The sequence below is a fragment of the Elephantulus edwardii genome, unplaced genomic scaffold (assembly GCF_000299155.1).
Source record: "Elephantulus edwardii isolate Elephantulus edwardi_28Jun2011 unplaced genomic scaffold, EleEdw1.0 scaffold00074, whole genome shotgun sequence".
NCBI lineage: Eukaryota > Metazoa > Chordata > Mammalia > Macroscelidea > Macroscelididae > Elephantulus > Elephantulus edwardii.
The window spans coordinates 11663027-11677146 of NW_006399824.1; positions in this window are offsets into that span (position 1 = coordinate 11663027).

The window sequence follows — 14120 nt, forward strand, 5'->3', positions numbered from 1 at the left end:
CATTATCAGAGGAGTGACAGTTGAATGTAATAATAGAAGACGAGATGATCCAAGGATGAGTGTCGTTCAAGAGGAAGGTTGGACTCAGAACTTTCATTTCAGAGGTGAGTAGAACAATAGATGTCAAGGAAGACTCACTTGGAAAAACAATGAGCCATTTATCCCCTTGTTCATGACCATTATATGCCTGTACCAGACATGACAAGGCACAGAGAATCAACATCACTGGTCATAGATCACAACTGTCCCCATCGTCTAAGGTCAATGATTGTTTTACACTGAAAGTGTTCAAAGTTTAAGATTATTTTTAGGATTATTTTAGGATATTATTTTAGGATTATGAATCATAATGTTACAGTTAAATTCTTAAATCATCTCAACTAATCTTTTTTCAGTTAAAGAAACTAAAGCCTCAAATGCCTTGCCTATTTATTGGAAGGTGTGGTGTTAAGGGTTTATTACCATATAGATAGATGGGAATATTCAAATAGGGCATGTTAGCCTATCCACAAAGGGATTGATTAGTCTTGTCATTAACTTGAGCAGATACAGCAGCAGAATTTGAGAATCTCACCAACAACAGATAAGAAGTAAGATAATGTAGTGTGTTCTTTGGGGCCAGAGATTCTTGTGTCAGCTGGACAACGACCTACAGGAGCAGCAGCCTTAGCATCCACCGCAGAGAACCAGCGACCTGATGTGAGATAGGGGAGACTTTGGGATTGTTACCTCCAAAGAACCAGAGCTAAATGCCTTGGGCTAAGTTTGTTAGATGACTAGGAGTGGAAAGCCACCCACTAGTTGGGTCTGAGAGTTTTGTAACACTGGCCCAAAGCTTTGAGCTCAAGGTTGAGAACCTGCTTGCATGTTTTGGAAGCAATCCTCATTGAGTGATGGTATCTTGCAGCCAATCTGAATTATAGCTTTTTTTTTTTTTTACTTCCCTAATTTGGTCTGTGAGTGATCACAAAGGATTTTGGATCCAGTAGAGCAGTTATATTGGTGTTGGAATGAATAGAAAGAAGAGTAGGAGTGTGTGAGACATGTCTGACCTCATGGTTTTGTGCTGATGTTGTTGGCAGGGACAGCCTCCATCATGGAAAAGATTAGATAAGGTCCTTGCTCTTTTTTACAGAGGGCCTAGAATTCTGTGCATCATTAAAACTAGAACATTCCTGACTTTTATTCACTCTAAGCCAGGAGCCACCTCGTCCATTCATTCTGACAATCAACAACACCTTCAAATATCAATTACCACATGTCCTCTGAGGAGTGAAACTATCCTAGGTTGGGAACCATTGCTCTAGTTATAAATTAATTGTTTCCATTAAAAGTGATAAATTCACTCAAGGTCTCACGTTTCATACTAAGGCCACAGACTAAAGTTGGCTCTTGTTTGACTAGACTTTAAAGTGAATATTTTTGGTCCTTTTATCAGGAAAAATTTGTTAGTGATTGAGCACCTGAGATTATAATATCAATTTCACTGAATACCCATTTCAAAAAAGGCTCTAATATTCCAAGTCATTTATTTTAAATCATATTGTTAAGGATGATAGTCTGTTTTAATAAATAAAGGAATAAAGTAAAAATGTATTCGTTAGCTGTATAAGGAGCAGTGGTAACATAGGGGTAGCTGAGTCTGTCTCCTTCTTGCTTCATAAAGGGGAACTGTCCCCATCAATAACATTCCTAGTACCAAACAAATAGCTACATAGTCAGTCATCCCCCCTCCAGCTTCCTGCACCTATTCCTACCAATCAGTGGGCCCAATATTTGGTGCAAATTAATTTACAGAATTTACTCACAGTTGTGAGGTTTATTAGCGAAATCAGTTGGGGAAACAAATCCAGTTTCAGTCTAGCACTCCCAAGCCAGATTGACAAGACATAATTCCTCAATTAATGAAAGCCCTGGTTTCATTCAGCAGTACAAATGCTAGAAGACTCTATCTCATTCCCTCAATTATACGGCAAAATTTGTCTCTGAGCAGCTACAAGTCAACTTTTCCTTCAATCAACCATCAAGCAAAATTTTAACTGTGATTCCATCTCAGGGTTCCTCTGGAGACACCTTGCCGCACTCTCTTCACAGTAATGCTACAATTTCTTCACCATCTCTCCACTACCGTCTCTCCCAGTGTCTTCGCAATGTCTCTCCACTCTCTTCAGTGTGAAAAGTGCTTTCTCTTATATTGATCCCACCAGGTGTTGATGATTTGCAAGACCATGTGTCCACAGATAAGGTAGCTGGAGACCATTTCCCAACGGGGGGCTAACACAATGGTTAGAAAAGACAATTTTTAAAGATTCTGACTCCACATTAGCACTCTACCAAATGGAAATCTAAATATGGATATTTTAAAATTTCTTTATATCTCTTTTCCGAAAGACGTTTTATAAGCTCTTAGTTTCACGAAATACTAGCAGACTTGTTTGTTTGTTTGTTATTTTGTTTTTTAGAAAAGGGACTCTATAATTAAGTAGGTTTGGGAAATGCTACATTCAACAGTTTCACATCTGCAAAATCCATCAAATCCTTCACTGTTTGGGAGGAGTTGTTCTTCAGAAGGTATATACACGATGAGCTATTTCTATATTCTACTGTGCTAAGCAAAGTTCTTATTTGTTTATTTGTGTATTTACTTGTTTACAGAATTTCTCAAGGGATTCATGTGCCTCAGAGTACATACTGGTGAACACTATGCTATGCCTCATGGTCTCGCTAATTTCTCTATTTACTCTAACTGATCTCCAGAGCTGCAAAAAAATCATAGAAATCAGAATTAGAAGACGCAAATGTGAGGGGGATTGGCACATCAGCCACTGACAGCTTGGAACCACCATATTAAATAATGTCTTTCTGTCGTTGTTGTTGTCGTTGTTGTTGTTGTTAGGTGTTGTTGAGTGAGTACGGCTCATAATGACCCTATTAACAAAAGCTATAAACCCATTCCTGTACTGCGCCCTCTTCACACTTCTTGACACAACAGCCCATTGCAGCAGTCACCGTGTTAATCCACCTGATTGAGAGTCTTCCTCTCCCTCACCAACCATCCACCCTGCCCAACATCAAGTCCCTATCCAAGGATGTCTATCAAGATGTCTAAAGTATGTGAGATGAAGCCTCATTATTCTTGCCTCAAAAGAGCACTTCAGCTGCACCATCTCCAAAACATATCTGTTCTTTCTCTTATCCATCCATGGGATGTTCCGCTCTTTTCCAACACCACAAAGGCATCAATTCTTTTTCTGTCATCCTTATTCATTGTTCAGGTCTCAGATGCATAACTAGTAATGAGAAAGACTATGGCCTGAATCAGATGCACCTTAGTCCTCAAACTAGCATCAATACTCCTCAATTATTTGGAAAGGTCCCTAACTGCAGATTTTCCCAGTGCAACACATCTCCTTATTTCCTGACTGCTTATACCAAGGATGTTAATTGTGGATCCAAGCAAGACAAAGCTGTTGACAGTTTCAATCTCCTCTGACTTTTGGTCCAGTGGTGAGAATCTTTGTTTTCTTGATATTAAGATGTAATTCATACTGAAGGCTGCATTTTTTTAAATCTTCTGTAACAAGTCCTCACTTTTGCAAGTAAGGTTGTGTCATCTGTATAACGAACATTATTGATGAGTCTCCCTCCAAACCTAAAGCCACATTCCTCTTCATAGAGTACAACTTCTTGGATAATTTGCTCAGCATATAAATTGAATAGGTATGGAAATAGAATACAACCTAGACACATTCTTTTCCCAATTCCAAACCATGTAGTGCTCCCTGCTCCATTTGTACAACAGCCTCATGATCTAGGTATAGGTTCCTCATGAGAACAATCAAGTGCTCTGGGATTCCCATTCTGCTCAATGTCAGCCACAACTTGTCATGATCTACACACCCTGGTGAGTAAGTGTTTATAATTTACTTGAAAGGTGGGAGTAAACTGGGCATTTCTAATTGCTTTAGTAATCAAGTGTAAACAGATTAACTGTATCTGATGTTGTTTACAATCAGCTTGGATGGGAAGCCTCTTGTGTAGGCAAACAGGATCTGGAGTGCAGACCTTTGTATTTAAAAGTCCGTCTGGTGCTACCTGTGAGTGAGCCTTTAGCTTGACATAGTTGAATCCTGGTGGGTGTTAGTGTTACTTTCTTTCATGCAGACACTAAATATATTTTCTGATCCTGAAATTGCTTTTATATCTTTAAGTATAAATTATTTTAAATAGTTTACAATGGCCCATCAACAAACAAATGGATAGAGAAGCTGTGATATATTCACACACTGGAATACTACACTGCATTGAAAAACAAGGAATTCATGCAATATTATTCAAAGTGGGTGATCCTGGAGGACATTATGCTGCGTGAAGTATCTCAGTCACAAAAGGACAAATACTGCATGTGCCACTGTTGTAAAACAGGACTGACATTGGGATTGGGGGAGACTGAGAAAGATGGGTTCAATAATGTATACTGCATTGAAACAGATGAGGGAGAAAACTGTTTAAAAGGGATATGTGATTAGGTATTTTTGTCAGGACAGGAGTCCAAAGTGAAGGCTGCATAGTGGAGTGGACCTGGAGGGGAAGGATTGTAAAACAATGAAAGAATTTTATTAAATAAATAAATACATACATACATAAAAACAATGAAAGAATTTTTCTTTTACTTTTCCAAGGGGGTAGTATACTAGGTGGGAGGTCTGGGAGGCGAGAAAAGTGCAACAATAAATGAATGGAAATCCAAAGTCTCTGTAAATTTTCATTGAAATTAATAATAAATTTAAAAAAAATAGTAAACAATGGAAACCAACCCTACTTCATATGACATAGTTTATAGGCAATCACACTATCAATCCAAAGGTGGCACCTCTGTAAATGGTTCCTATCCATCAGGAGCTCTGCGGGAGAAAGATGGGCAATCTCCTGCTGTGTAATTTTCAGCCTCCAGAAACCCCTGGGAGGGTCAGCTATGAGTCATTTCTGACGCAATTACAAGTGGTCTTGGAAAATAAGCCTGATAATCACAGCATTGAAACTCTATGGGGCTTTTCTACTCCACATGCATGGAGTCATCATGAGTTGGAACTGATTCCTTGGTCTCTGAGGACAACAGCAGATGGGCAATTCCTCCAAAGCATTAGTGTGGACAAGACAATAAATACACTGGGGGTGGGGGGATACATGAACTTTATACTTCATTCCATCCTGTATTTATCTTCCAGTTGATTCTTTACATTCCTTGCACACAGTAAGCATTCTGAATGACCAAACTTTTTTCTCCAATTACCTTCAACAGACATATGAGCCTACCTTCTAGATAACACAGTTCCTTTTGAAGTGGTTTCTTCTACCAAGAAACCTGGCATTGTTGACTAATGACTTCAAGGAAGAATTATTACTCTAATTATCAACTACATTCATCCTTAACAGCTGCCAAAAAAACAAATGCAGCAAATTCCAGGCAGTATGACAAGGAAGAGGAGAGTATTTAACCAGATAAATGAAACCAATCCATTCTCCCAACCTCCAAATGACCCAAATAAAGGAATTTCATTAAGCATCTGCCCTTTCCCCATCCTCAGGCCTGTTGGCCATAGTTTCTCTTAGTAGTTCTAAAACTCTTTTGATAATCAGCAGTTTCTGTGAAAACAGCAGGAGCCAGTTTATGATCATTCTTTTGCTAAGAGACAGATCCTGTACAGTGGAATTCTTAATACCTGAAAGCATTTTTCTTCAGGCAGAAATGCTAGTTAGAAGTTAGATGGTTGGCTAATCTTTCTCCTATATCTATGTATCTATATCTATATATCTTTATTGGTAAGGTCTCTTTGAGATTTAATGATTTGCCTCTTCTCTTTGTTGTAGCAAAAGTCTCAGTGAACTTCCCTGGAAGGAACAAAAGAGGGGGAAACATGCTTTCTAACTATGATTTAACAGAGCTTTTGTTTTTATGAAATATTTCCTTTTAGTCACTTGATTTGGGGAAAAGAAGTCCTTAGATGTAACAAACAGTTAAGCAACCAGTTACTGGTTGGGAAACTGGTAGTTCGATTCTACCCAGTGACACCTTGAAAGAAATACCTGGTGATCAACTTCTGAAAGAACACTAACTCAACTCAAACTCGCTGTCACTGAGGCAGTTTTGAATTCTAGTGACTCTTCATTCACTTAAAGTTGTAAATTTCTATGGGAGAAGACTGCTTATCCTCCTCCCACCTGAACAGGGAGCTTTGCATGGACTACCCCACCAGAACTCCTTGAAAGATTGCAAGCACTGAAAATTATCTGCAGCATATTTCTATAACATTGAAGTCATAATGAGTTAACATCCACCAGGCCACAATGGGCTTGGGGGTTTTATATATTCTGGAGAGAAAGTAAATAGCACATGATCCTTACTTACTTACACATTTTATTACATGTTGCTGTTGTGTACCACCGAGTCAGAACCAACCCATAACTGACCTTCCCGCGAGTTTTCAGAGGCAGTTAATCACACAGAAGGAGAGTGCCCATCCTTCTACTGCAGAGCAGTTAGTGACCTCAAACCGCGTGCCTTCAGGATTGCAGCGCAACCTCTTGCAACTAGGCCACCAGAGCTCCTATTACACAGAAAATGGAATTTTTCCAGTAAGTAATCCCATTGCTTGGGAAAGGTGGAAAAGACGGAAAAAACAATATACAGTACATCTTATAATGACTTCTCCCTAAAGAAACATTTTATTTAACATGCAAATCCAGTACACATAAAATAGCAAGTAGACTAGAACAATCGATATCCAATTACAAACAGACAAAGGCAAAAACATGCTTGCTGTGTTGTTTTTGGTTTCCCCCTGTTTCTTCTCTGGAAAGAAGGGGCTATGTGCTTTTTAAGGGCTGAGGCTCCATGGGTAGAATATTCATCTACTTTGCATCCAGCTGCCATCTGCGAACCCATTCATGTTAGTTTCCTAGGGCTGCTCAATCAAAATATCACAGCATGTAGCTTTAAAGAACAGAAAATTCTTTTTCTCACAGTTCTGAGTGCTAGAACTTCAATCAGTGTGTCAAGAAGCAAAGCAACCAAGCAATTGAGTCAATTCTGACTCTTGGTAACCTTCTCTGTATCAGATTACAATTAGCCAAATGAGATTTTCAGGAGCTGATTTTTCAGAGGTTGGTTGTCAGACCTTTCTTCCAAGGCACCGGTGGGTGAATGCAAACCTGAAACCTTACTGTTAGATTGAGCATATTAGCTTTGTGTTACCCTATCCCACGTGGATGGTGGCTTAGCTGCAGGCAATTGCACTGCCAACACAAAGGCAAGCAATTTGAGTGTGACAACTGCTCTTTAAAGGAGAAAGATGGACAATCACCTCTCGTATTATTTACAACCTCTGAAACTAGCTGGAGGGCCCAGTTTGTTCCATGGGTTGGTTCTACAGCAGTGATTTTGAATTTTGCATACTGCCATGTCGATTATTTCTAAGGGCTTCAAAAACAGAAACTGTTTCACACCATACCTAGTAATCTCTGATATTCTTTTACTTTTTTTTGTAAATTTACTTTTTTTTAATTTAAAAACAACAATGAGTATTTTGGCTTGCTCTTCTGTTGTTGTTGTTGTTGTTGTTGTTGTTGTTGTGAGGTGCCATTGAGTACATCTGATAGCAACCCTATGAACAGCCAACTTGAAATCTGCCTTGTTCTGTGTTATCCTCATCATCTCTGATAGACTGCAGCCCATTGTCACTGAGTCAATCTATCTCATTGGAGGTCTTCTTCTCCTCTGACACTTCATCTTTCCAAGAGTGTTGTCCCTTTCCAAGGAATCGCCTCACCTAGCTACATGTCCAAAGTATGAAAGGCAATCTTTTACTGACTTTGCCTCCAAAGAGCACTCTGTGTCCTCAAATCAGTTCTTCTGAGCAACCCCATGTGCAAAAGAATGAAACACTATTCAGTCCTGTGGCAACCTCACAATTGTCACTATCTTTTTTTTTGTCACCATCTATAAGCCCATTGTTGCAACCATTTTGTAAATTCAACTCACTCCAAGCCTTCCTCTTTTTTCGTTCGTCTTTTATCATGCACAATGTCCTTTTTGAGGGCCTGATGCCTCCTGTTAACATGTCCAAAGGACAACAAAGTATAACAAAGTCTCATCATCCTCATTTCTAAGGAGTATTCTCAATGCAATTCTGCCAAGACAGATTTGTTCATTCTTCTAGCAGTTCTTTGTTACTGTTAGGTGCAATCAAACCAACTATGACTCATAATGACCCTGTGAATGATAGATTTAATCCTTGCCTTACCTTGTGCTGGCAACGTGATCTCAATCATTCTTCAGTCCGTTGTGAGAGTCACTGTGCAATTCATCTTGTAAAAGAGAGCCTTCTCTTCTGCTGATCCTCTAACTTAACCAGCATGATGTATTTTTCCAAAGATTGACCTCTCCTAAAAACACACTTAGTATGTGAAACAAAGTTTCATCATCCTTGACTCTAGAGAGTACTCTGATTGCACTTCCTTCAAGACAGATTTGGTTTTTCTTTTGTAGCTCATAACTCTTCACTAACACCATGATTCAAAGGCATCGTTGTTTGTTCTTATTTGTTGTTCAACTTTCAGATGTGAAGGAAGCAGTTGAAAAAATCATGGCTTGGATCAGGCACATCTTATTCTTTACACTGATGTGATTGCTCTTTAACACTTTACAGAGGTCCCTGAGAGTAGATTCCCCAATGGACTATGTTTAATATGGTTTTTTTTATTTCTTGAGTGATACTACCTCATCTGTTAGTTTTGAAGCCAAGTAAAATGAAAGTGCTGACAATTTCAATCTTTTCTCCATCTACCATGATGTTGCTTATTGGAGGATTGGTGAAGAATTTTTGTTTTCTTCATACCAAGATGCGTATTGGAGGCTATAGTCTTTGATCTTCTGCAATAAGCCCTTTAAGTCTTCTCTGTTTTTAGCAAATAAGGTTTTGTCATCTGTGTAATGTAGGTTGTTATTTAGTCTTTCTCCAATCCTGATGCCACACTCTTCTTTATATAGTCTAGCCTCTCAAATTGTTTACTCACCATGTAGAAAGAATAGGTATGAATACGATGGCAATTCGGTATTATTTGCTAACACTATAATTCTAATATATCATTACATTATTCAGTGTGCATAGTTCAGCTTTCATATACATATAAAACAAAAACAAAACAGCTCTAGGGAGCTTGGGTTGCCTAGTGAATAGAGAGTTACTCTGCTAACCCAACAATAGACTGAATCCACCAGTCACTCCTCAGGAGAAAGATAGGCAATCTCCTCTGGTGGGTTTTACTGCCTCTGAAAACCCACTGACAGGTCAGGTTTGGGTCATTTCTGAGTCAACGGCACACAACAACAACAACAGTGTTCTATTTCAGGATACTCCAAATCCAAGTAGACTGCCAATAGGAGTTGATTTCAACTCTCAGCAACCCTCCATAGGGTTTCCAAGATGTAAATTGCAAAAGGAAGAGGCTGGCCATTTTTCTCCCCTGGAGCTGCTCATGGATTCAAATCTCAGGAGACAGTCTTTATCACCAGAGCTCCTGAATGTTCTTTTTTATGATGAATGTGATGTTGTTCCTACTTTCATTCCTGACATAACAGACTACGTGATTTCCCAATTAAAAATGGCCAAATCAATCCCTTTCATTACCCTAGACAATGTCTAGGATATCTGTCTTTATATATTCCATTCCATTTTCTGAAGGCTTTCAATTTTCCGAGTCATACTTTGTATTCCCATGTTCTGTTTATTAATGGATATCTGTAGCTGTTTCTTCTCATTTTGAGATGTGCCACATCAAATGAAGGTCCATCTATTCCATTGAGGTCGATTCAACTTTTATGTGGCAACTCTTCCTGAACTGTATTTTGAGTGCCTTCCAACTTGTTGTTGTTGATTGCCATTAAGTCAAGTACAACTCATAGCAATCCTATGAACAAAAGACCTGAAGCTTTTCAATAACTATCATTTATCAAAGTTCATAGAGTTTCCAGAGGCATGTTGCTTAGGAAGTGGACACCACTCCTGCTCTCAAATTTCCAACTTGAGGAGTTCATTTTCTGGCACTATAACCAGACAATGCTCTGCTACTATTCATAAAGTTTTCACTGCCAGTTTTTTCCAGAAGAACATCACCAAGCCCTCCTTCCTAGTCTATTGTCTTAGTCTGGAAGCTCCAATGTAGGTAATTCTTTTGGTATTTGAAATATCAGTGGCATAGTTCCCGGCATCGTAACAGCAAGATTTTGTTTGGACGTGACATTAATGACATTGTTTGATGACTTCTGCAATCTGTTGGATCCCCTCTTTTTAAAATTGAAATAAATATGGATCTCTTCCAGTCGGCTGGCCATGTGGCTATCTTCTAAAGGTCTTGGCACAGACTAGTGAGCTCATCCAGGGCTGCATCTGTTTATTGAAACATCAGTTCAGTTCCCGAAGACATGTTTTTGCCAATGTCTTCAGTGCAACTTAGACTTCTTTATTCATTACCATTTGTTCCTGAGTGTATAATATTTCCCGAAATGTTCACTGTTGGCTAATCCTTTTTGGTACAGTGGCTCTTTTTAGTCCTTTTACTCTTTTTTAAGTAAAATTTTTATTTTATACTATTTATTTACAAAAGTTCGTACACATTATTTTGCACACTGAATCTTTCATATTTAATTTACCCACCCCTCCCTCTCCCATTAAATTATGCGACCCTATGATTGACCACTTCCACCCCCCATATCCCGCCCATCCTCACCCCTCTTCTCCCACCCTCCCCCTTGGATCCTCATATGCATTCTACAATAATAGTGTTATACAGTATTTGTCCTTATGGGACTGAGTTAGTTCATTTAGCATAATGTTCTCCAATCCTTCCCAAGTTAAGTAGTAATTTACAAAATTATTGCTCCTGCATGCTGTCTAGTATTACGTTATGTGAATGTACCACAACTTCTCAATCCATTTTATTTATGGTTGGACATTTGGGCTGTTTCAATGTTCTTGTAGTGGGGAATAATGCTGCTATGTACATTGATGTAAAGTCTGTATTTGTGCCTCAGTTCTAATTTCTCAAAGTATATTCCACACAGTGGAAGAGCTGGATCTTATGGATTTCTATGTTAAGCTTCCTGAGGATACACCAAAATGCCTTCCAGAGTGGTTGTATCATTTTACAATCCCATCAACAAAGTGTAAGAGTTCCTATCTCTCCAAATGCTCTCCAACATTTATTACTTGCTGTCCTGTTAAATTGCTACTAGGGTGAGATGGTATCTCATTGTAGTTTTGATATGCATCTCTCGTATTGCCAGGGATTTGGAACATTTCTTCATGTGTCTGTTTGCCATTAGAATCTCTCTTCCTCTGTGAAAATTCTTTCCATGTGTTTTGCCCGTGTTATCAGTCTTTTTCTTGTCTTTCCACTTTCTTTTGACACTTCCTATGCCATTCAATGTTTTGTCTACAGAATTTTTCCATATCATAACTCAAGGTTTGAATATATTCTTCAGTTATTTCAACTTAAAAAATGCTAAATGTATTCTTACCTTTCGATTTTCTAACTCCAGTTCTGTGCACATTTTATCATATTTTACTTTGTTTCCTCACGCTGTCTTTGAAACTTTCTGTTCATCTCTTTTACTTCAGCATTTCTTCCCTTTGAATTTTAGTGCAATTTTCAGAGTTTCTTCGGACAACCATCTTCATTTTTTTTTCTTTCTTCTTTGTCTTTAAATGACCTTCTGTTTTCTTCATGGATGAAATCCTTGATGTCATCTCACACCTCATCTGGCTTTCAATTAATGTTCAATTAATCAAATTTACTTTTGAGCTAACTTTTAAATTCAGGTGAAATAATTATGTTTTGGATTTTTTGTGAACTGATTTTCATTTTATTCAAAAATTTGAAACTGTATGTGAGCAACTGATGATCTGATCCATACTCAGCCCTCAGTCTTGTTTTGACTGTTGAAATTGAGCTTCTCCATCAATTCTTTCTACAGATAGTGAGTCTGATTCCTGTGTAGTCTACCAGGTGAGGTCCATGTGTATAGTCACTGATTGGTTGTTTGGTGGGTTGGTTGGGGTTTTTTTATGTTTTTTTTAAAGTGATTAGAGTGAAGAAATAACTAATTGCACAAAATTTTTTCGTTAGATCTCCAACCTCCTTTCTGTTACCAAGGCAATATTTTTCAACTACAAGTCCTTCTTCTTTGTTTCAAATTTTTGCACTCTAGTCACCAAATATTATGAAAGCAACTTTTTTTCATAGATAAATAGGAATTTATTAATATCATTGCCTCCAGAAATAAAAAATTAAATATTAAGACATCTTTATCCCATCATGACATATGTAGAAAAAAGAAGTGTTTCAAATGAGTACTGTTGTGGCAGAAATGTGAGATTCTAAGCACTCAGCCAAAGTTTAGGGACAACAAAGCTTAACTGCACACAGCCAGAACATCAGCTTATGCCTAAAATGTTCTTATCCCAAGGGGAAGCAAAGATAGGGTTTATATACAGAGATTAGGCATGGGGGCAAGGGGGTAGTCACACAAAGTTCTTTGCAGTTGGCAGTTGAGATTTCTTCACATTTGGGAGTCATTATTGTTTCTGACTTCTCATCGGTGTCCAGGTCCCAGGCCAGATGCAGGATGTAGTCAAAGAGTGGTAACCAAGCTGGGTCAGCATGTACTAGAGAACATAAAGCTCAACAAAACATGTCATTGACAAAATTACTGAGGCATATATTTCTTAAAATTGCTGTCAGAACAAAATGACTTCCCAATGTTAACATACAAAGTGACTTCTCTAATGCTTAACATATAAGCTGCTACTACACTACCACCTCTACTTAAAATGTATTCTAATGCATTTGGCAGATTTTCTTCATATTCTTTAATCCAACATACCTTTGAAATCTGTCATGATTAAACATCTTGACCATCTAAGAGAAAAATCAAACACTCATTTATTGAAGAGAAGGCCCTAACTCTTCAAAAATAAAATCCTTTAAAGCACTAAAAAACAAACAAATAAACAAAAAACCCTATGTGCAAACTTTAATAGCTGGTATTTCAATTTCTTTGAAGCAATTTATACTTTAGTAACTAAGAGAAAGAAGAGACCAAGACTTTAACATGAGATGCCTATTAATGTGAATCACACTGCCAAGTACAACTTCACTCAGTATTTTGTTCCACTGGGATAAAGGTTTGAAGAGGGCTTCAGACTCCATTAGCACATCCACTAGAATAAGGTCACATACATTAACACTGATTATTTACTATTTCCCAGTTTGGTCCATTTACAATGCTTAAAGGCTTTGTGAAGTATCCAAAAAGTACCATTTTCACCTTGTATTAAGGCAAGTTTATAATGGAAATTTAGTAAAGCCATATATCTTCATGAATTTCTACATTACTTTTTAATATAGGACACTTATTGAAAATGCTTTATAAAAAGCTACCTCACTTACAACCAGGAGAGAATAAAATAGATGAATGGGACCTTCTAAGAATCAAATCCCCATGCACATCAAAAACTTCTTCAATAGGGTAAAAAGGGAAGCCACAGACTGAAGAAAAAATATTTGGTAAAAATATGTCTGATATAGGATTCATATCTAAAATGTATAAAATAATCCAGCACTTCAACAAGAAAAAGATAAATAGCCCAATCACAAAACGGGTACAGGATATGAACAAACACTTCACCAAAGAAGACATTCAGAGGGTGAACAAACACATGAAGAAATGTTCAAAATCTCTAGCTCTAAGAGAGATGTAAATCAAAACAACTATGACATATCATCTTACCCCAGTAACAATAGCAAAGTTCAATAGGGGATCAAACACAAATGCTGGTGAGGTTGTGGAGAAATTGAACTCTTATTCACTGCTAGTGGGAGAGTAAAATAGTGTAACCACTATGGAAGGCAATATGGCACTTTCTCAAAAAGTTGCAAATAGAAAAACCATTTTATCCAGCAATTCCATTACTAGGAATATATCCTAAAGAAACCAGAACTGCCACTTAAGCAGATATATGCACACTATGTTTATTGCTGTATTGTTCACAATAGCAAAG